The following is a 24409-nucleotide window of genomic DNA, read 5'->3' as shown; positions in this document are numbered from 1 at the left end:
TTGCCTGGGGGGACCTTTAGCAGAGCGTTGTACTCTGGTGGTCTCCCCGGGGCACTGACCGGTCCCACCAGGATTGCCGTGAGAGTGTGGCGTGATGCAAATGCGGCTTTGGGCTGGCGGGGCAGGTTTACTCAGGCCACCCCTTTGTATGATTCGGAATGCTTGGGCCATCTGTGGAGAACGAAAGGCTTTGATAAATGGGATATGATTGGTATTAGCAGAGTGGGCGACTTGTGGTCGAAGGGTACTGTTAAGTCCTTCGATGTGCTGTGAGTGGAGTATGAACTTGGTGATACTGAATTCTTTAGGTATGCCCAGATCCGCCATGCTCTGTTGTCTGTGTTTGAAGCGGGTGCCGATATTCCTGAGTCTTCCCCTCTGGAGGACCGTATTTTGGATGGTCACGTGCCCGACAGCACGATCTCCCTCATTTACAAAAAACTCATTAATAACAGAGCTGACTTGCTGGTCCGCCTCCGGGCTGCGTGGAGTGCGGACGGACTTGAATTGGACGATGAGGACTGGCAGTCTGCATTGTCCTCTCCCAAGGAGGTTGCCATTCCTGCCCGATTGCGATTCGTCCAACTAAAGATATTTCACCGAGTGTATGTTACTGGGCCTCGCCTGGTTCGAATGGGTTTTTCTTTGGATGGGTTATGTAAGCGTGGCTGTGGGATGTCTGATTCTTTTCTCCACATATTGTGGGAATGCCCGGAGGTGGTCAGGTTCTGGTCTCGAGTGCACGATGTTATGAAAAGTGTCACGGGTGTGTGTCCCTGCTGCCCGAGGCCAGGCGATGTTTGTTGAATGTCTGGGAGCCTAATGACTACAGCTCAGCTCAGATTACATGGGCGACCCTTGGAAATATGGTCGCGAAGAGGGACATTGCCCAGCTCTGGGGTTCGCATAGATCACCTACCCTGTCCACGTGGAAAGACAACATGGACTGGTGCATGTTCCGGGAGAAGACTGTGTACCTTTCCCGGGGACGGCCCAAGAAATGGGGTAGAATTTGGTCCCAGTGGAATACTTACCGTGGTAATATATGTACTCCCCCACATGATGTGACCATTGATGTTTCTGTGTCCCCCTAATTGGCATTCTCTCATCATTTATTGTATTGAGGTCGCTTGTTTCCTTGTCCGCCCCTACCCCCGTTTTATTCGACTGTACTATCTTTGTCTAACCTTTGGGCTCCGCCCACACGAACTCATGACATTGTATTACTATGTCCTTGCCTTGTGAAGTTTGATTGTTTATTTGTATGTCTGTTTCTTTCAATAAAACTTTATTAAAAAATATATATATATATCACACACAAGCTCTGCATTAAGTTGGAGATACTTTATGGTTAAAAAGTGTTCATTTCATCATTCTCATTCTGTTGCTTACCACAGGAAAAGTAACCACAGAGAATATGATTAATACAAGACTGATGCACACGACCAACAATGAGAATAAAATGTACATTAACAACATAGTAAGAAAGCTATTGATCAACCAAACAACCTAACGCCCTAACACTGACATACATTCAATTCACTCTGAGAGCAGTGGGTATATTAACTTGCATCAGGGACAGACAGCCTGAGACTTGGAAGGCTTCTGAGTTGCACTAGCGCTTTGATTGTTCTGGGCAAACTGTTTTTAGATCATACCACTGTTTACTTGTAGCATGTTCACATTTCTTTTGTGATGCTTGTGCATCGCTGACTCCCCGGTCCACCGCAGCAATTCCATGCTGTTTGTGTGGAGGGAGCATTTCTAACCTATCGTAGCAGGGGGATTATTCCTACTTCCTGACTCGCCATCCTAGAGCGGCCATTGTGGCAGGGTGAAGCTCTAGTGTCTCGTGTTCCCCAGCCTATTTCTCGAAGGCGCGCCTAAGGCAAGCCCGTCTGCGCCCGGATAGCGGCCACGGCCAGAGACGCTGCCCGTTTTACCACCGCTCGCAGGCATACCTATAGCCACTTAGACCTGATTTCTCTTAGGCCCCTTCCTTGTCCGCACCCGCCAATCCTGAAACTCGAAGACCCCAAGGTAGATTACACATGTTTGCATTGTGGGACTTAGTTGTGTGTATGATTTTCTCCTGAGGCGGAAGCCGGGAGGTTGCTGTGTTGCTCTGTGCTAATTCTATCTTCAAAGCCTCGTTTGACTCACTAAGGTTTTTAAAATTGTACTGTATTCCTCGCTTGAGCTACTAAGCTTTTAAAAATTGTATTTGCACCCCCAGTTTGAATACTAAGCTTTTAATATTGCACAGTGTTCCTCGCTCGTTATTAGCCTGAAAACCCCACTCCTCGCTCACCAGAAACCTTAACACTGTTTTCACGTCCCTGAATTAACAAACGCTGAATTTTTACTTACCCTCCCTCGCACTCCCACGCTGCCCGGGCCAGCCTCTGCCGATTCTAGCGCCGAGGTCATTCTGTCCCGGCCGGGCTGTAAAATCGTGGTGGCCATCTTGGGTGGGGGAAGCGTTTGCACGCATTTTAGTGGCCAGCATAAAAGGAGACGGACATGTCTCCGCGCAGCGGACGCGACCAGCGGAAGCGCCGGAGTCGTGCCAGAGTCCTGCCCGTCTGCGCCCATCCGCGATCATGACGCGGCCGCGGTCACTGACTCTGTTGGTTTTGGCAACTCCTCTAGTTTATCCTATGGCAGGGAGACACTACTCCTACGAAAACCTAAATACTGTACCTTCTCCCAAACAATCCCACTGGACCTCACCTCCTCTTCTTACCCGTGTAAGCCCTGCAACGCTGGTCAGAAAGTTGACAATTCTGCTCACAGATGCCCCCTCCTACAGACCTACCAGGTCCGCCCATGCTGGAAAAAATTTCATTTTTAAAGCAGGCCTAATCAACTGTCGGTCACTAGTAAAACACTCCTTAGATATAGCTCAAACCCTGACGGATAACAAATGGGAACTGCTGTTTCTAACAGAAACATGGTTGGGGGATGATACTAACCCAGCTTTATCTTTAGCCATACACCCTGATTATAACATCCTGTGTGCTAACAGACCAATCCAACAATCAATCAATCAAGGCATTTGTATAGCGCGCTACTCACCCTCAAAAAAATCAATGCAGATCCAGATGAACCCGCCAACTATAGGCCTATCTCCTTACTGCCCGCCCCAGCTAAAGTCCTTGAAAAGCTGGTGCACCAGCAACTAGCGGGCTTTTTGGAAACCCATGGCTTACTCCATAACTCCCAACATGGGTTTAGATCAGGCCATAGCACCGAGTCAGCCTTGATAGAGATAGCTGATTCCGTGCGGTGGAAGTTGGACGGGGGTTCGAGAGCAGTGTTGGTGCTGCTCGATTTGTCTACAGCATTCGACACCGTCTCTCATCCCGTCCTACTTAACCGCCTCCGAGCCAAAGGCATCCAAGGCAAAGCCTTGGATTGGCTGTCCTCGTTCCTATCCAATCAGACACAGGCGGTGTTCACCCCCCCCCCTTCACTTCCGATAGCCGTCCGTTAAAATGGGGAGTACCTCAAGGCTCTTCATTGAGCCCTCTCTTATTTAATGTTTATTTTTCCCCCCTAGCTGAACTCATTGCGCAATCAGGAATTAAGGCAACCTCATATGGAGCAACCTCATTGTGGAGTGGTGTGGCTCACTGGTTAGAGGCGGCAGACCCGGAAGCAGAGGACGGCCCGGGACCAGGGTTCTATCCCCGACGCGGCAGGGTCGTGGACCAGGGTCAGCGGACTCGATAATTCTCGCCTCGGTGCCTACTCTAACCAGGGATCACACTCGGCAACTCTGGGCATTAGCTAGCCTCATCTCCACAATGGCCCCCCACATATGCCGGGGATGCCTGATTTCACCTTGGAGATACCCAGTAGGGACCATCTCACAGGGAAAGCCAGGACGGGTTCCCCAGCGGTCTACAGCGCAGAGATACTCCTTCGGGAGTCGATTCTAGCGCTTTAGAAACCCACAATTAATTAATTAATTAATATGCAGATGATATCCAGCTCTTATTTTCTTATGACACCCCAAATCAACCCACTTTTGATTCACTAAAAGACTGTCTCCGAAACATCGCTTGCTGGATGGACAATAACTTTCTTCGACTTAACGCGGGGAAAACGGAGGTCCTCTTTTTTCACCAACCTTCTCCATTGGACTCGAACCTTTGGTGGCCCCATGACCTAAGCATGCCCCCTTCCCCCAAGAAATCTGTAAAAAATCTGGGGGTTAGATGGGACACTACTCTTTCCTTCAAAAACCAAGTCCAGACGGTGACTGCGGCATGCTTCTCAAAAATTAGGATGCTCAAAATTTTTTTTAATTTCCTTCCCAGTAACACCAGAAAAACTATTGTCCAGGCACTAATAACCTCCCACCTAGATTATGCCAACAGCTTGTATATTGGACTTACTTCTGGCCTCTGCCACCGGCTACAGACAGTCCAGAATGCGGCTGTCCGGCTGGTCTGTGACATCTCTCTTCGAGAGCATTTCTCTCCTCATCGACGAAGGCTACATTGGTTGCCAGTTCAAAAAAGAGTAGAATTCAAAACACTCACCCAGGCACACCGTGAAATCAAGGGAAAGGGCTCCGCTTATCTCTCCTCTTGCTTTCGCCCTTACAGTAATACCAGATGCCTTCGATCCAGTACACAAAATCTGCTTTGCACCCCCAGATTTAAAAAAGCTCGCTCTGGGGGAAAAACCTTTCAGGTATGTGCTTCCTACCAATGGAACAAGCTTCCTAATTACATTAGGCTTATTCAGGAGGAGCTACCCTTTCGCAAAGCACTGAAAACATACCTCTTCTGCTAAATTCCCCATGAGTGAGATTCTGTATACACACAGAAGCGCCGTGACACCCCGGTGGGGTAGCTGCACGCTATATAAAACACACTAAATAAATAGCCATTGGTTTTCTTTTAGCTGAAACATATAATTTAGTCACACCCCAAACTGGCATGTTTATTGCTCCAGTAAAGGAAGACGTGAACTACAGTTTCCGAATGGAGTCAAATAAAAAGAAAAAAGATATTTAATAAATGCACTTATAAGTTAAAGTAAATAAAGAAAAAGGAAACTGATGTCGTAGGTTACGCCATTTAGTGCAATGCAAGGCAGGGTAAAGCAAATGAACTCCAGATAACTTCCCACTTCTTCGCCTCAGTGGCGTAACGAACCTTGAGGGGGCCCCCCTGCAGGGTAAGTGAAGGGGCCACCTCCGGACTCAATCTAGAGCTCCCCAGCGGAAGTGCGGTGTTGAGGGGCCCCTTGGAGGGTGATGCAGGGGCCTGTGTTACGCCCCTGCTTCGCCTAAAATAGGAATTGGTTTTAGTCCCTACCAGGTTAACTTCAAGAGACTTCTCAAGCAATGCTAAATGATGCATTAAAAACAAAAAATGAAGTTTAAATAAAATATTTCAGCAGATCCACTTGCTGCGGTTTCCTCCCTCTAGTTCAACAGACATTTGACTCTCACCTTCAGTAGCTCCACATCCTCCTGCTGACACTTTCCCTCTATTTCTGTGATCAGGTCTCGGTGGGTGGATTGCAGCTTCTCCAGTTCACTCAGTTTCTCTTGAATGTTCTTCATATTTTCTTTATGTTCGTTTTCCAGTTTGCTCAGGAATTGTTGCTCTTCCTTGTCCAGAAACTTCTTTAGAAGCTCAAATGTACTACGGATCTCCTCCACCTGGCTCTTGAAGTTTCCCTTCATTAAAAATAAAACAAAGCACATAATTTTTGTCTCAGATGCAAAAAATGTGATTACATGTGGCTGTAGCATACACATACAAACAGAAGAATTATAAACCTAGCCATTTATTTGTGATGCCATATAGAGTCAGTCATAAACAACCTGCGTAACAACACAGCAAAGAGTCACCTCAGTGATTAATTGTCCTATCTCCTTGTAGCGAGGTGGGGAGGGAGCCGACCCCTGATGACTGGTGAGTCGCTGACGCTGAATCCCCTCCTTCCCTCCAGGGAGACTGGGAGCCCTGGCAGAGCGACGTCGACGCTGAAAAGGAGGAAGGAGCCTTTAATTGGGCGTTCTACGACGAAGACGAGACCACGCCCTCTGGTGACGTCCCTGAGTCCGGATTGGCCAAGAGCCAGGAAATCCACTACATGTCGTGCAACGTCTCCCCGGAGGAAGAAGGCGATCGGAGTGGGGAGAGTGGAGTTCGGAGTCCTGAAAGCGTGAGGAGAGGCGAGGAGTCCCGTGAGAGGAGGAGAGAAGGTGAAGACGGCGAGAGACAGCCAGGAGGCCAACGTCCCCGCGAAGCGCCGTGCCACACTCCCGAGGAAGGAGTGTTGCTTCAGCAGGTACGGGAGCGTTTGTCGGCCTGGGTGGGGAGGAGAGGTGGCCCTTTTGTGTAAATTGTGTAGTCTTCTATATATATATTCTTCCCCGTACCCGCGTTACATTCCTGTGTCCCTTCCTCCCCATGTTCCTACCCTCCCTTAGCAGCCTTCCCTTCCCTTACCTTTCCCTTCACACTTCCCTCACGCTGCCCCACACTGTAGATATCCTGTAGAGCACTTTTCAGCGGTGTCCCCGGCACTCCGGTCTTCCCCAAAAGGGCAATCAGTGTTAAATACATAGAACTAACGGCGGTCCCTCTTGTTGGTTCTCTTTTGGCTGGACGACGACGGGAGGTGAGGAGAAGACTCCCGAAGACCGCCTACGGCCAGAAAGGGTTCCCTGCGCCAGAACAGGCTTAACCCACCGCAGCCACGGACCAATCCGGATTCGCCAGGGAAAGACTGACCTCACGCAGCAGAAGAGCCTTGTTAAAAATAAAACCCAGTTTACCCAAGAAAAGTCTCCGGTCTGTTCCTGACCACCAACCCATGCTACACTCCTATAACAAGGTTTTCAAACATAGCTGATTAACCCAAGGATTAATTGGTAATATAGGCTGCAGATATTCAATTCTATATTTTATTTATTTATTTTATTTATGCATGTGTTTAATAGAGCGCAAACTTGACCCGTTAGGGTATCAGCGCTTTACAGAGAAATAGGAATGTACAGAATAGGCATAGCATCATCCAGTTACGGAATAAATGAAAGAGGGTAGAGTGCAGGATACATAAGGGAGATAGGGTGAGGTACTGGGTTTTTAGGAACCGGTACCGAACCGGTAACCCAGCGGTGCCAGGGGATCAACACACCAAAGACCTCGGGTTCTCCTGAGTCAGACCCACAGAAACTTCAGAGTCTTCTAGGTGAAGTCAAAGATTAGTTTATTGGCTGCAACCAAGGTGACAGGGTCCTAGAAGTACAATGCCAGTATATTCAGGAGACTGCACACTTTCACAAAGTTAGGCTTCTCTTCTTATACATAACATTTGCCCTTTGGCGAAACATTCCTTGGGTGCGCGGTATTTCATTTATGGTTACTGATTACAAAAGGAAAGCAGAGTCATGATGACATGTATAGATTTCACGTCGTGATGCCCATAACAAATCATCCGGCAAGGCCCAACATTTCATCAGATATCGCTGGACCCCTAATAAAGATGGTCACCTCCCCACCATAAAATAAGTGAGGAAAAGGAGTGAAGAAAGATGTGAGCGAGATATGGCAGGTGTGCGTGCTGAAATGGCTTTATGGCCGGTTGGGCCTAGATACTATCTTGCTTGGCCACTGGGAGGGAACTGACCTAACGAGCTCGGCCTGGGGCAATGGTTCTAACTTGTACTGGGGTCAGGAAGAAGTCGATTAAGGAGTACGTGTCCTTGTGGAATCAAATTCGACTGGATTAAGGCCTATGTAGAGGGCAACGTGCAACTAAGGGTTCAGAAGGTAAATGACGATTTCGAGGTGAAATTGTCACTCGAATATACTGAAAATACATGTGCTTGATGTACTCGTCATTTCCGGTCTTTTGATACCAAATTCGTCCTATTTCGACGAAGTTTTTATTCTCGAGTCCGGTACTATTACGGATCCATATTTTTCAGAACCACAGACCCTCCTTTTGCCCTTACATAGGCAATTAATCTATCCTCATGTTAATCTGAGTCCAGATCTATATTCCTAAAGTCATTGAGGTGTTGCTGCAACATCATTCTAGTGCTGAGTTCGTGTCTTGACACAGGCTTCCTTACACATGATGTAGCACAGAGGCCACATATTGCAGGAGCACACTGTATGCATAGACAGAACAGGAAAAGAATGGCTAAGACCATCCCAATGACCATCAGAATTTTCCATCCCCAGGCAGATATCAGCCCCCAGAACCATCCCATTAATGACCAATCTCCTTCGTCCACATGGATAGATTCGGAAATCTTATGTAGTTTGGAGATGGCCCTGTACACTGTTGGAGCATTATCTGGAATAAAAATGCAACAACTGGACTGGATCAATTTGCATACCCCACCCCGGTCCGCAAGTATTACATCCAAAGCGACCCGGTTCTGAAGGGTCATCAGTCGATCCGACTGGAGCTCAGCAGTCAGGTTACTAAGGGCACCGGCAGTTTCAATCACGGTGGATTCAACTACCCTTGTCAATTGCCTTATGTTTCTGCTGTTAACCATGGCTCCCCAGAACGGCAGAATACCCATTGCAAAGTCACCAAATTCTTGACCCGCAGTGTCTTCTTTACTCAAAACACCTCTAACTACCCTTGTCCGATGGTAATCCGCCGCTGCTGTGTAGGTGGGAGGTAACAGGAATGAAACAAAACATGAGCCCGAGAAGTCAGGGGGCAACCATGTATAGGCTCTATCGTGGCAGATGAAATAAGTACCCTTTGCGGCTAAAAAGGCAGGGGAAGTCTGAGATCCAAAAACATACGTTTCTGTGCAGACACTCTTCCCTAGCTGAGCTCTGGGATTCCTACCAATACCTTGCAGACACAGGTGACCTTGATGGGGTACGATCCAGATAGGGGACGATCTCTTGGCTTGCTGTTTCTCACTTAGTGTAGTGCCATATCCGGTCACATTCCAACCTACATATGCAAGTATCTCATCGTCTGGGGTATCTTCGTAAGAAGTCACTTCCTTGATCATGTCAACTATACCCTTCACTAGAGCGCTAGTCTTGAGGTTGTCTTTTACAGAACGTAGGGGTTGGATTTCTCGTGCATATATGAACATTGTCCTATACGCCCATACTGACCCATTGTGACTAAATGGCAGGACCAAATAGGGGATACCTCTATCCGTGGTGTGGGGCATGAGACTACACACCCAACAGTTGGTTGTGTTCATCACAAGTTGGTGTTGGTGTAATAGCTGAATGAAGGAGTTATTAATGAACTCTAATCTCCTATTTGATTCGTGGTCAGGCAAAGAGTGGAAAGAATGAGAGGAAACAGTAGGGGGAGGTATGGGCGATGTAGTAGGCGTGAATGTCACATGAAAAGAGAATAAAGCATAGCTTATCAAAAACACCATTACGCTAAATATCATAAAAATACACATCATTATAAAAATTTTCTTTCTCATTGCTTTCAAAAGTCTCTGCTTAAAGTTCATTTGTCTGGCAGTTCTCTCCACATCAGGAAACTCCATCCTCTCTAAGGTGCTGCCCGCGGCGGTAGGTTGTTTCTGCTAAAGGATGCTTCCGTCAGTCTAGGGTGGCTCCCTTCGACCAACTGGAACCGGCAACCTATTGTTGTCAGCTGCACCCAAAAGTCTTTAGTCAACCGCGACCCTAGCAGCGGAACCCGGATGGCTGTTCGAAAAAACAAAAATAAGCAAGTTACCTAGATGGGAGAATCTGCATTTTCAAAATAGCATTTTGGAAGGAAAAAACTCATTATTTTATTAGTCCACAGGTTTTTCTCTCGGATCAAAAAAATGAATCACTTTTACTTTAGTCTGTTTTTCTCGGTCGGAAATTATAGCGTCTTTTCCCGGGTGCTGTCTGGTCCGGAAATAGTAGCTCAGGTTCCACAGAGTTCAATTGTTCTGATGGCGGCGTAGTTTCTTGAAAAATGTTCTTACTGTCACAATCGCGTTTAGCTTCTTTTACGCGTTCATCAGTTGTGCGCTTTGAGTCAGTGCCTCCTGTCCGGACCCATTGGTCATGTGGCAGAGGGAAGGGTATTTTCTTACAATGGATCCCGTGGACCCAATTGGCCTTCCCCTCCACTTTAACAGTTGACCTTGTAGACAGGAGGACGAGGTGCGGTCCGGTCCATCTGGGCTGGTCGTTTCTTGTCCTCTGGAAATTCTTGACCAGAACCCAGGAGCCAGGGTCAATGGAGTGACCCGGTGTCTCGGAAACCGGAGGCAAGGTGTTGTGGACCTGTTGATATAAAACACGCAATTTAGCCGTCAATTCATACAGATAGTCGAGCAAAATGGGGTGTTGCAGCTCGCTAAACTTCATGGGCCTAGGCACTCCCCATATGTTGGCTGGCCGACCAAAGACTATTTCATAGGGGCTGAGTTTCATTCGCGAATGCACAGTCATTCTGGTGGATAGGAGTGCTAAGGGTAGAGCGTCGGGCCATTTAAGACCCGTGCTCGCTTGGATTTTGGCCAATTTAAGTTTAAGCGTGCCATTGTAACATTCCACTAATCCAGCTGATTGGGGGTGATTTGCAGCGTGGAACTTCTGACTAATGCCTAGCCCTTCACACACTCGTTTCATCACACTACCCACAAATTCACTTCCGTTGTCCGACCAGACCATTCTAGGCATTCCGAACCTGGGGAAGAACTCTTTCACAAGGGCTTTCGCTGTGGACAAGGCAGTATTGTCCCTTAGGGGATAGGCTTCTACCCACCTTGAGAAGGCGCAAACAACCACGAGCACATATTTTAAGTTGTTGCACCTCTCCATGTGTATGAAATCTAGCTGCAAAACCTCGAACGGATACGTAGGAGGTGCGAAATGACCAGCTGGAGTTGGGGTTCCCCTACCAGGATTGTGCTTCAGACATACCATGCAATTCTTGACAACATTTTCTGCACACTTGGGAATCCCTGAATTCTTCCACACTGGGGCCAACAACTCGCAAATCCCTTTCGCGCTGATATGGGCCATCCCATGAGCCATTGTAACCACTGCAGGCACATACGCATCGGGTAACATCCATCTTTGTTGCTCTGTCGATTCAATCCAACAACCATTTACATCCATTCTCCCTGTACTTTCTTTCCACATGCTTAACTCTTTCTCCGTGGCCTCAGCTTGGATGGACTTCACACTTTCTATCGTGTCTTCACATATTCCAACATCACCAGTCCATCTTTCTGGGCTCGCAACATACATTCGGCTCATCACATTCTTTGCCGTTTCTTTAGCAGTTTCGTCAGCAAATGCATTTCCACGACCAACATCATCGATCACTTTCTTGTGTGCACTACATTTTACAACTGCTACTTTCAGGGGCAACGTCAGTGATTCAAGAAGCTCATTCACCAACTGACCATGCTGAATCTTAGCTCCATGCGAAGTCAGGAACCCACGTTCTCTCCACAATCGACCAAAACTGTGAGCCACTCCAAAAGCATACTGACTGTCGGTATAGACAGTCACTTTCATTCCTTTTGATAACACACATGCTCTCGTCAGTGCCACGAGTTCGGCGGCTTGAGCCGAACCATGTGGTATTCGCGCAGTTTCAACGATTGTGTGCAGAGTTGTGACAGCATACGCTGTAGTCACGTTACCATTTGGGAGTTTAAAGCATGAACCATCCACCCATAATGTACCATCACTTTTGGCGAGAGGAGTATCGGATAGATCAACTCTCCCTTTGGTCTCCTCCTCCGTTCTGAGGAAACAATCGTGCTTTTCTGAAGCATCCGATTCCTCAGCAATTGGTAACAATGTGGCTATGTTCAGAGTACTGCATCTTTTGATGTGCACATGGCTCGCTAGTAGCGTCAATTCATAACTGGACAGTCGAGCACTAGTTAAGTGCTGTGTCTTGGTCCTATTTAACAATGTATCTACTGCATGCGGAACCATCACAATTAGTGTATTATTCATTACTAGGCCTGCAGACTGTCGAATAGAAACAGCTGCTGCTGCTGTGGCCCTTAGACAAATTGGCAATGCTCGTGCTACCGGATCCAAAGTTGACGAAAAATAGGCGCATGGCCGTTGTCTATCTCCGTATAACTGAGTCAGCACAGACAATGCACAGCCCTCCTTCTCGTGGACATATAATGTGAAAGGCTTACTGTAGTTGGGGTTACCTAACACAGGGGCCGAACATAATGCTGTGCGTAATTCGAGAAAGCTTTTCTGACACTCATCGGACCAAGGAATGGGATTGGGTGTATTTGTACACGTTAGTGCCAATAAGGGTTTGGCTAATAACGAAAAATTTGGAATCCACTGTCTACAGTACGATGTAATGCCCAAGAAAGCGCGTACTTCTCTCTGCGTTCTTGGCACATTTAATTTCGCTATTGCCTGAATTCTTTCTGGGGTCAGTTTCCTTCCCTCCTTCGATAAGAGATGACCTAAGTAGGTCACTTCTTGTCGGCAATATTGGAGCTTGGAAAGTGACACCTTGTGATGTAGATCACATAGATGACGCAGTAGTGCCAACGTGGCCATTTTACATATTTTCTCAGTATCCGCAGCTATGAGCAAATCGTCCACGTACTGTACTAGAGTGGAACCTTTGGGCAAAACCATTGCGTCAAGCTGACTTTTCAGAGCTTGACTGTATATTGAGGGGCTCTCACAGTAGCCTTGAGGAGCGCGTTTAAAGCGGAAACTGCGACCACCTAAACTAAAGGAAAAAATATCCCTGCTCTCCTCCGCAATCGGGATACTGAAGAAAGCATTCTTCAGGTCAATCACCGAAAACCATGATGCGGATGCTGGAATCATAGTCAATAATGTTGTAATGTCGGGGACAACTGGGAATTGTGGCACCACTATCTTATTTACTTCCCTAAGATCAATCACAAATCTATACACAGGTGGCTGAGAAGGGTCAGTTCGTTTTAAAACAGGCAGAACAGGACTATTGCAAACATTGCCTCGTGTTTCCTCAATTACGTCTTTCTCAATCAACTCGTAAACAATCGCTAGCAAAGCTTTTTCGCCCTCATTGGATATTCTGTATTGGGGAATTCGTGGCATTTTGACATTCGACTTCAATGTTACAACATACAGTGGAATTTCTAAAAGACCTACATCATTCGGACCAGTAGCCCAAAGAATATCCGGAAGAAGTGTCAATTCTGTTGGAAGCGTATTTCTCGACAAATACATGGGAGAGACCACTTTCTTACCTAAAGTCAGTTGTACTCCTGAGGGAGAACAGTACAAAGTCGCATACAATCTTTTTAGCAAATCTAATCCTAGCAAATTTTCACCACAACCTGTTGTCAAAATAAGGGGTGCTTCGAATCCACAAGGACCAACAGAAAGAGATAAAGGGTCAGAAATCGGATTTCTAACCGGGGCGCCAGAAAAACCTACGGAAACGTTCATTTCGCCAGACAAAGGTGCGCCAGGGAGTTTGGAGTGCATAATAGAACTCTTTGTAGCACCAGTATCCAACAGAAAAGGTTCTGACACACCCGATGTAATCACCTCAACGTAAGGTCCACTCTGATCTACTGGAACTGAAACAACTCCCTCTCTTCGTCTAAGGCTGTCCTAGCAATCGTTATTCTCCCACTGCTCATTTTCTGTGTAATACTCATCGACGTAGTATTGAGCTGTCCTATCAGATACGTTATTTTGCTGGTCAAACCTGTTCATAGAGTTTTGTGGTGGAAGGGGACGTGCGTCCTGAGGGGTGTTTCCACGCCCTCTACCTCTGGGCGCTTGCTGACTACCACGACCTCGTACACCAGAAAACTCGCTTGTACGTTGCGGCAGGGCAGGACAGTCATATTTGTAATGACCTTCTTGCTTGCAGTATAAACACTGATTGGGACCTACGCGGTTTTGATTGTAATCGAATCTCTGCAAGTTTCTCTGCGGCTGCTGAAAAGTGTTCCGGTAGTGATTCGGACCATTATTATTTCTATTACCACCACCACGTGGAGGATATGCTTGCTGTAGCAAAACCTTCGTTTTGAGTTCTCTAGTTTTCTTCTCTACTTTATCTTTCTCATCCTTGTCTCTATTCTCGTAGTACTGTGCGGTAGCTAATATCTGGGCTGAAGATGAGACTGCCCAAGAGCTTTCTGGATCTTTCAATTTTCTACACAAGTCTGGAAGCAGATTGTGCACAAATTTATCGACGAACAATCTCTGACCACCTTCTGTGGTCATATCTTGACCGCTGTGGTCAATGAATGTTTCTTCAAATCTGGTGAAGAAATCTGACACAGTTTCTTCTTTCTTTTGCTTGCATGCAGATAACTTATCCCAATTTACACGTATCGCAGGCATTATCGTTTTCATGTAATCTACTATTCTACCAGGTAGTTCCGCTATCAGGGGCTCAGGTTTTGCACCACCAACTTGTCGTGCATCTGCAACAGTAATATTAGCCCACGTGTCACCTAATTCCTGGTCATGATCTTCATGACGAATTTTTCCCCATAAAGGCTGTGGAACGACGTTCCCGAATAACATATCGATATCGGCTAAATTCATTATACATGACCCAGCAGTTTGCGACAATTCTTTATAGTACCCTGCAGGATTTTTACGCGGATCTGGTAGTGTTTGTTTGAGTGCTAAAACTTCTGCTCGTTTCCATGGAACATGTACCCATACTCGGTGAAAGTGGGGCAGGACAGGTGGGACAGCTGTCGCGTCACCCTCTCTCCACTGTGGGGGAACTTCTCTCATAGGGTATTGTCGTGCCTTTTTCCTACTAGATGCACTAGATTCTGATGGTGACCCAGAACTACTTCCCTTACTTCGATGTGATAATAGCATTTCAACTGCTTCTTCCACATCGGGACCTACAATCATACCCAGACTAAACTTAAACCTTATACGACACATCTCTTGTGGGAGGCAATCCTGATCATTGTCTTCTAAATCCTCGCAAAGAAAAACACACATCTGTTCGAACACATATCTCTGTGTCGCTGTTTCCCATTGATGGAAAACTTCCATGACAGACTGTAAATCATATTTTGCAGTGTCCATGACCCATTTCCGAGCTAAATTATTCAGGGAATCTCTCTCTTGATAATCGGGCAGTTGACTTCGCAACTGTCTTTTTCCTATGTTAGGGGTCGTAGCAGGCGACCCGAAAAGTGGTAAAAGAAGATTAGTAACAGTACTGGCCATTTTCTGCCGAAGGGAAGGTGAAACGGAAGAACAAACAGATGAAAGAACGGGGTGAGGTAAAGCGGATGCAGAGATGGCAGAAGAGGTATGAGGAATAATAGATGTGGTACTAGGCAAAATCACAGAAGGGGCATTTGTAGAAAGTACAGTAGGCAAGATCGTAGAAAACACAGGAGCAACAGAAGTGGTCGGTGGGCCTAGAGGAGGCTGCACCGAAGAAGTAGGAGCCAGCTGAAGAACAGCTGGTGGGTGCTGTGGAAAAGCCAGAGGCGCAGCTTGTGCAACTAAAGGTTGCGGGGGTGCGGTAGCATTCTGCGCATAGAGCGGTGGCGAAGTTAACAATTGCGACATTAATTGGTCTTTTTCACGCTCTTTTTCTTTCCCTTGCTGAAGAGACGGCAAAACTGGATAGCACTTATCTATTGCCATTTTACGTTGCCTGTGCAGTTGTTCATTTATCTGCTCTTCCTCATTATCTTTAAACTGCACGGCAGCTTGCATTACTGAAAGTCCTTCTTCTCTCTTATTTTTCTTAGCTAATTTAATTTCTTTTTGTTTGGCTTCTTTGCGCCATATGCGGAAAGAGTCAAATATCGCCGGCCGGGCTTTCTTTTTGAAGAGTTTAACTTCAAGGTTGTCTAAGATTTCAGAATCAAAGCTACCATATTGGGGCCATTTTAAAACACCGTCTTTCCTAGTGTATTTAATCCATACCTCGTTGTAAACGATGGGGCCTACCCCATGTTTAACGTATAGCTCGTAAGTCGGAGTTCCAACTGGAGGAACCGGACATGAGTCCTCCAATCGGGAGTCCCTATTATTATTACCAAGACAAAACAAATTCCCGAGTCTAAGACTAGGCATCCTTCTTCTCTAGTCTATTTCCAAAACTTCAAAGGAGTTATCGATTACGATATTGCTCTTGAAAACACGAGTCCTTCGGTTATGGTACTTGCAAGAACCAATAAAAACCTTTATGTATCTCTAAGATATCACAAAGTAAGTCCAACTAAGGACTAGGAGACGCTCCACTTATACTTAACTGAAAATTATCGATGGCTTCACCAGAAGACTCGTCTCAGCGTTTCGCTCTACCGAAAATGTCAAGGGTCCAACATCAGGGCGATAGCCAGGGCAGCAGTCCTTGTAGCCGTCGGGAAGCGGGGAACCTCGTAGTAAAGACCTTCGGACCACGTCGACATGCAGGGGTCGATGAGGTGGTGGGCCCTCCTCCGGAATTTTCACACGAAGCTCCTCACGATCTTCAGGCTGATTGGTACCACTGGAATCGCTCCAACGCTGGGCGCCAAATGAGGTACTGGGTTTTTAGGAACCGGTACCGAACCGGTAACCCAGCGGTGCCAGGGGATCAACACACCAAAGACCTCGGGTTCTCCTAAGTCAGACCCACAGAAACTTCAGAGTCTTCTAGGTGAAGTCAAAGATTAGTTTATTGGCTGCAACCAAGGTGACAGGGTCCTAGAAGTACAATGCCAGTATATTCAGGAGACTGCACACTTTCACAAAGTTAGGCTTCTCTTCTTATACATAACATTTGCCCTTTGGCGAAACATTCCTTGGGTGCGCGGTATTTCATTTATGGTTACTGATTACAAAAGGAAAGCAGAGTCATGATGACATGTATAGATTTCACGTCGTGATGCCCATAACAAATCATCCGGCAAGGCCCAACATTTCATCAGATATCGCTGGACCCCTAATAAAGATGGTCACCTCCCCACCATAAAATAAGTGAGGAAAAGGAGTGAAGAAAGATGTGAGCGAGATATGGCAGGTGTGCGTGCTGAAATGGCTTTATGGCCGGTTGGGCCTAGATACTATCTTGCTTGGCCACTGGGAGGGAACTGACCTAACGAGCTCGGCCTGGGGCAATGGTTCTAACTTGTACTGGGGTCAGGAAGAAGTCGATTAAGGAGTACGTGTCCTTGTGGAATCAAATTCGACTGGATTAAGGCCTATGTAGAGGGCAACGTGCAACTAAGGGTTCAGAAGGTAAATGACGATTTCGAGGTGAAATTGTCACTCGAATATACTGAAAATACATGTGCTTGATGTACTCGTCATTTCCGGTCTTTTGATACCAAATTCGTCCTATTTCGACGAAGTTTTTATTCTCGAGTCCGGTACTATTACGGATCCATATTTTTCAGAACCACAAGGGCACGTTTTTACAGATTAAATAACCCAGTACTCAAGACGAGAATATATTTATAGGTTGCATTAATCCATGTTCGTGACAAGGTACCCCCTTTTTTGAAGGGATGAGGTAGATAATCCAGAAGGGGGCAGTAGATGGCCGTAGATCAGGGCTGTAGTTGTGATAGCGGCCAGTTTAAGCGAGGAATTTGCCCATAAGGAATGTTTTGGCATCCTTTTTGAAGCGAGACAGAGGGGATTCTTCTGATGTCAGGAGGGAGAGAGTTCAATATTCAGAAAACAGTCCCGGAGAAAGCTCGGTTGTAAGGTTTTTTTTGTCGAAAGCGTGCGGGTTGGAGCAGCAGGTCTCTGGCAGATCGGGAGTTTCTGATTCCTGCGGAGATCACAAGTTTCTGCCTCAGATACACAGGGAAGTTAGAAGAGAAGGCTTTGTGCATGATGCATGCTACTTTGAGCTGTATTCTTGCCTCCAGGGGAACCCAGTTGAGAGCTTTCAAGTGCAGGGAAATATGGTAGAATTTCCTCGAGCTGGTGAGTAGTCTGGCAGCCGCATTGAGGCAAGCTTTTAGCAGAGTCAGGGAGACCTTGGGTAGACCCATGAGGGTATAACAGCCATACTCCAGTCTAGAAATGACAAGTGCTTGGACTGCCATCTTTAGGTCGTGAGCGTCGAGGACGGGTTTCAATTTCCTAAGGTAGCTCAGGTGGAATCTGGCTGATTTGGCCATTGAGTTGATGTTTATGTTTATGTTTATGTTTTAGGCAATTTTTATAGCGCGCAAATACCCGGAGGTGTCTCGGCGCTCAAGAAACAGAGCGATTGCTAATGTAGGATTTAAAGTGGGAAAAGCCAGGTTTTAAATTTCTTCCTGAAACTAATGAGCGTAGGGGCAGTTTTAATGGAAAGGGGGAGTGCATTCCAGAGTCTAGCTGTGGAGATGCTGAAGCATCTATCACCCCAATTCGCCCTCTTGGTTCGATGGACTTTGAGCAAATGGGCTGAGGAAGAGCGAAGAGTTCTGGAATTTTCCAGTGGACGGAGGGCGTCCTTGAGGAACTGTGGGCCTAAGTTGTTGACAGCTTTATAGGCAATGCACAAAGCTTTAAATTTAGTATGGCTCCTGACGGGGAGCCAGTGAAGCTGTTGGATATACGGAGAACAGGAGGTAAACTTAGGTATGCCAAGTAGGATTCTGGCTGCGGCATTCTGTACTAACTGGAGTCTGTTGATGACTTTCTCCTGGGCGTTAAGCAGGAGGGCGTTGCAGTAATCTGTTTTTGCGAAAACCAGGGTGCTGATAAGGGTTTTGCCTGCTGAGGTGGGTAAGTAAGGAAGAAGTTTCTTAATTTTCTTCAGAGTAAAAAAGGAAGTGGAAACTACGGAGTTGGCGTGATGGTGAAAAGTCAGTTTGTTATCAAAGATAACTCCAAGGTTACGAACCTTGGTAACAGGTTCGGGCGGAGGTCCCATCTCAGTAGGCCACCAACGAGGAGACCATGTAGGTGCCAGTTTCCCGAATGTCATCACCTCCGTCTTATCGGAGTTTAATTTAAGACAGTTTGATGACATCCAGGAACTAATGGCAAGTATTCCTTTTTGAAAATTTGCAGCGATTGTGTCTCCGTCATTGTGTACAGATAGGACCAGTTGGGTATCATCGGCATAGGTCGTAAGAGCAATGCCGAAGGACTTGATCACCCTCGCCAAGTCCAAGTGATGTGGTCACGCATGTTCAGGTTACTGTCGAGATTGATTCCCAGGGATTTGGCCGAATCCACTATGGTCGGTGGGCAATTCAAGGCTGTGATAGCCTTAATCCGTGATTTAATCTCAAGGTTGGTATAGGAGGGCGGGGGGGCGGGCAATCAGGAGAGATACAGTTTTCTTTGCGTTAAGTTTGAGTTGATTGGATGCGAGCCATTGTACGGTGTGTTCCAAAGCATCGTTCAGGGAGACGATCTCAGCGTACATATGATAGGAGATATTAGCAGTGCGTAGAACTTTGGTAAGCGGTTCCTGGTAAAGGTTGAAGAGGGTTGGGGACAGTGTTGAACCTTGAGGGACTCCAACCGTGACCGGGGATGGTGTCGATAGGTTGCCGTTGACCAGGAATCTCTGGGACCGGTTTTAGAGGAGGGGTCTGAACCATTCTAGACCAGTGCCATCCAAGCACATTCTGAGTTTGAGGCGTTCGAGTAGTTTTACATGGTTGACCGCGTCGAAGGCCAAGGATAGGTCCAGGAGAATAATGAGACAGGTTTTGCCTTGGTCGAGAGCTTGGAGAGCGTCATCAACGATGTGGAGCATTGGGGTTTCATTACTGTGCTCTGGTCTGAATCCGGATTGGAAGTCATTGAGTAGGTGGAAGTTGTTGATGTGTTGACTTAGCTGCTGCTGCACGCATTTCTCCATCACTTTAGCTAAGAGGGGGATGTTGGAGATGGGTCTGAAATTGTCAGGGGAGGCTGGATCCAGCGAAGGCTTTTTCAGAATGGGAAGGACTTGTCCGGCTTTTAAAGGGTCGGGCATCGTTCCCTGCCGGAGAGAGGCGTTAATTATTGTAGTCAAGCTAGGAATAATGGATTGGGTGATGACTGGTAGGCAGTTGGAAGGGAGCGGGTCATTAAAATGGTTATTGAGTTTTAGGGAAGATAGGATTTTGGACACTGAGTCGTCGTCGTAGAGTTTGAAGTCAGTCCAGTGAGCATGGTTTTTGGGTGAAGCTTGAAGGGGTGATGTGGCTGAAGAAGACGGGTCAAGAGGTATTTGACGGTATGGGATGGATTTGAGTTTGTTTCCAAGGGCTGAGATTTTGTCAGCGAAGAAGGAAGAGAATTCCTCTGAGGATATAAGAGACTTAGGGGTTTCTTTTGAAGTTTTGGCCAATTTATTAGATTGGTGTTTGACTAGTTCGAAGAGCTTGTGGGGTCTGTTCTTGTCCTTCTCTAATGCAGTTCTGAAGAATTCTTTATTTTAAAACTTTTTTTGACTTGAGTATATTCCTGTTGTAGGTATTTCTGGCCTGGCGGAGGAGTTTTAGATGTGCGGTAGAGGGGTGCTGCCTCCAGGATCTTTCAGCTTGTCGGAGGGTTCTCCTCTCGTTGTTAAGGGATCCGGTGAACCAGGGGTTTCTGTCTTTGATTTGGGTTCTTTTCAGCTTTAGTAAATGTAAATTGTAAATGTGTGTATACTTGTAAAGCGCACTTTCACCTGAAAGGTATCTTGGCGCTGTATACGCTGTGGAACCCTTCCTGGCTTTCCCTGTGAGATGCACCCTTACTGGGCACCTCCAAGGTAAGGCCAGGCATCCTAGCGCTTTCTGGGCCGTTGTGGAGATTAAGCAAGCTATTGCCCAGAGTTGCAGAGTGGGACCCATGATTAGAGTAGGAACCTAGGCGAGAATTATCGAGTCAGTGGACATTGAGCCCAAGACCCTGCCGCGTTGGGAATTGAACCCTGGTCCCGGGCCAGACCTCTGCCTCAGGGTCTGCCGCTCTAATCGGTGAGCCACACTTCTCCACTTTAGTGGGGCAAGGTCGTCCAGGATGTTCGACATGGTTGCCGAGTAGTGCTCATTGAGGCCGATGACTTATGTGATATGCGGGGGGGGGCTGATTTGCAGCAAGCCTAGAGTTCCCTGCAGTCCAGATTCTTAGTGTCTCTGATCCAGCGTTTCGGAATCATCGATTGCGGTGCCCATGTCTTGTGGGTGTCGGGTATGAGGAAGGTGATGGCGTAGTGGTCAGACCAGTCGCATGGGTATATAGAGTTAATGGTGACTGTTGATTCTTTGGAGATAATCCAGTCAAGAGTGGCCCCTCTTGCGTGAGGTGGTAGTGAGCAGGCTTGGGTCAGGGCTTGATCGGCTAGGAGGTCCTCGATGGCGTTGACATGCAAATCCTTTGGATCTTTCCAGTGCAGGTTAAAGTCACCAAGGAAAATATCATTGGCATTATTGGAACTCTTAGCTGTGATGATTTCCATGAGGTGGTCAGGGAAGGAGTCGTCCATGCATGGGGGGTGGTAAAAGATGGGCAGGTTGCACAGTGGGGTGGAGTTGCTGAGAATACCGAGGGCGAGGCATTCGCAGGAATCCTTAGTGTCCGCCAGAAGTTCCGTGACCAGACGGTTAGAGCAGTAGAGGCAGGGGATGGGAGGGTCTAGGAGGTCCAGGAATGGAGATGAGGATTCGTTGAGCCATGATTCGGTGAGGATCATTAAGTCGAGATTTTTGAGAAGGATGAGATCAGCAATATCCCCAGCATGCTTAGCTGCCCACCGGCAATTAATTAAAAGACCAGATAGAGAGGATTTGGAAGGAGGTTCAGGAGTCTGGGCAGACAGGCGAACACGTGCTAGGTTATTCTTGACCACAGTTCTGCGGAGGGTAGCTGGTCTGTTAGGGTTCATAGTGACTGTGCAGATGGCATGTTTGGCATTTGTGCCTAAAGGATGAGGGATAGCTGGGGTAGAGTTGTAGTCTCAGAGGATGGCAAGGATTTCCATTTCAGTGAGATCTAGTGGGCTTGGAGTGGCAGAGAAGGGGTTGTAGAAAAGGGTAAGAGCACATGTTTCTTCTTCCGAGAGGTGGCAAGGGTGCTTGCGGTGGTGGCGATGTCTCAAGGATAGCGGAAGAGGTTGTTTAGTAAGTTCTGGCAGATGCTGGGGGTGTCGTTTGGCAGGGGCATAAGGTTGGCGAGGGAGAGTTCGGCAAGGTGGAGGAGGACCATTAGCTCTAGGATGTAGATATGAATACTTTGGGTTAGTTTGGCGGCTCTGGTGTGCAGAGAATCGATGTCCCTATAAGAAGGGGGTGCTAGAGGGCACGGGGGCAGTAGTTCGGGAGCAGTTCGGACAGCGTGAGTAGGTGATAGGGGGAAAGGACTAGTACGGCCTGTGCGGTAAGCCATAGGATTCTAACTCACCAATAGTTGATTGGCTTACAAAAATAAGTAAAAAGATAACAAAAGGAAAATCTAGAAAAATAAAAAACTAAAGTCTACACAATTACAAACACAATCAATTAATCAGGGGCTTGTAAAGCGCGGTAATCACCCGTGAGGGTCTCAAGGCGCTGGGGGGAATGAAGAGCCAGGTCTCTAGGTCCTTCCTGAACGTGTTCAGGGTCGGGGAGTGTCTGATGTTCACAGGGAGCTCATTCCAGGTCTTGGCTGCGATGTAGTAGAAGGCTCTCCCGCCTGTTCTGTTTCTGCAGATGACCTCTGCCAGGGCAAGGTCAGCAGAACGGACGTTCCTCTTGGGTAAGTGGAAGGACACTCTCTCGTTGAGGTATTTGGGTCTGATGTTGTTGAGGGATTTGTAGGCGTGGGTGAGGAGTTTGAACACACAGGAGGTTCTTTAACTACTTCAGTAACGTACTTTGCTAAGAAGGGTACCATCCATACTCCTTTAATGGTGGAGGGCAGAAGCTGGCAAGTACACTGAACAAGGCTAGTGTTTAAGAGATTAACATCCCATGTATGGACATATTACCACTGCAAAGGTATACAGCACGCGCCTATCAAGTGGTTCTATGGGCAGATGTCAGAGACTCTTCTTGTAAAGTGGCCATGATTTCCATACACCAATGTTCTTCTAGCATTACTGGGATGTGCATTCTGTGGCACACTATGCCCTAGGTTACTAAGAGAATTCCTAGCGGTTTCCAGCTGACTAAAGCCATCTTTGCTGTTTTTTTACTTCTATAGACTGTTGGCCCTCCTCCTTGATCAATTAAGTGGTTCTGGCGGGTGACCTACAAGACTTTTTCCCAGTTGCTGCCAGTTCCGGGGAGTAGTTGAATGTCTGTTACATATACTAGATTGGAAGAATGTTGCATTGAACAACAAAGTGATTGCCTTCTCCAAACAGCAGAAATTGTCATTTCCGTCAGCCTTGGCTTACCTCACGAAGTGAAATGGCTGGTTACCTGCCATTTTGGTACTTTCATCTAGCTCTCTGTCCATGTCTGGTGAGCTACTCTCTCTCACTCAAAACAACAAACGTTTAGAGGAGGAGCAATCGTAAGAGTCTCCACCTGCTGTTGAAGTTCTTCCTGCATGCAAGATGTCGCAGTCTGAATGACCAACAGCTGCCTGAAGCTCAACGCCGAGAAGACAGAAGTCCTCGTCCTCAGTACCACCCCTTCTACATGGGACCGCCCCTGGAGGCCGACGCCCTCTGAAGCCCACCTAACCCCTCAGACCACGCGAAGAACCTCGGCATCGTACTGGACTCATCACTCCCCATGAACTGACAGGTCAACGCTGGCACCTCCAGCTGCTTCAACACCCTCCGCATCCTCCGCAAGGCATTCAAGAGGATCTCCCCTGAGTCAAGGAAGACAGTCACCCATGCACTCATCACCAGCAGACTAGTCTATGGAAATTTACGCCAGCATCAACAAGTCCCTACTCCGCAAACTCCAGACAATACAGAACACCGCCGCCAGACTGGTCCTCGGCATCCCCCGACACGAACACATCAGTCAACACATACAAAGTCTCCTCTGGCTCCCCGTGGAGAAAAGAGTCACTTTCAAAATCCTCACTCACGCCTACAAATGCCTACACAACAACGGACCCAAATACCTCAACGACAGAACCAACTTTCACGTAACCAAAAGAAACCTCTGATCTTCCAACCTCACACTGGCCGAAAACCCACGCATCCACAGAGCCAGAGCAGGCGGAAGATCATTCTCTCACATTGCAGCCAAGACCTGGAACGAGCTACCGGCAGACATCAGATGCGCCCCCTCCCTGAACACCTTCAGGAAGACCCTCAAGACCTGGCTCTTCGGCTAAACAGATCTGCTCCCCCCGCCACCCCACTGCGCCTTGAGACCCTCATGGGTGAGTAGCACCCTTACAATTCCCCGATTGATTGATTGATTGCATGCTGAGAAGGTTTCTTCACAATTCGCTGCTGAATTTATGCTTATCGCGCAGGCCCTCACTTGCTCGGGTTTTTGACATGTGCAGGATTCCTAAGATTCATTGCAACTTCCTTCTCCTGGAATCTACAGGTTCTCAAAGAC

General features: G+C 47.3%; 1 pseudogene across 1 annotated transcript in view; it reads right to left on the bottom strand.

Annotated features, from left to right (window-relative positions):
• Positions 1-24409, bottom strand: part of LOC144752853 (E3 ubiquitin-protein ligase TRIM39-like) — a 375734-nt pseudogene that overhangs the window by 276538 nt on the left and 74787 nt on the right. Inside the window, exon 4 of the transcript XR_013594127.1 lies at positions 5471-5701. The product of XR_013594127.1 is annotated as an E3 ubiquitin-protein ligase TRIM39-like (transcript). The remainder of the gene's footprint in view (positions 1-5470; positions 5702-24409) is intronic.

Source organism: Lissotriton helveticus, chromosome 5_1, assembly GCF_964261635.1.
Source record: "Lissotriton helveticus chromosome 5_1, aLisHel1.1, whole genome shotgun sequence".
NCBI lineage: Eukaryota > Metazoa > Chordata > Amphibia > Caudata > Salamandridae > Lissotriton > Lissotriton helveticus.
This window is presented reverse-complemented; position numbering and strand designations above follow the sequence as displayed.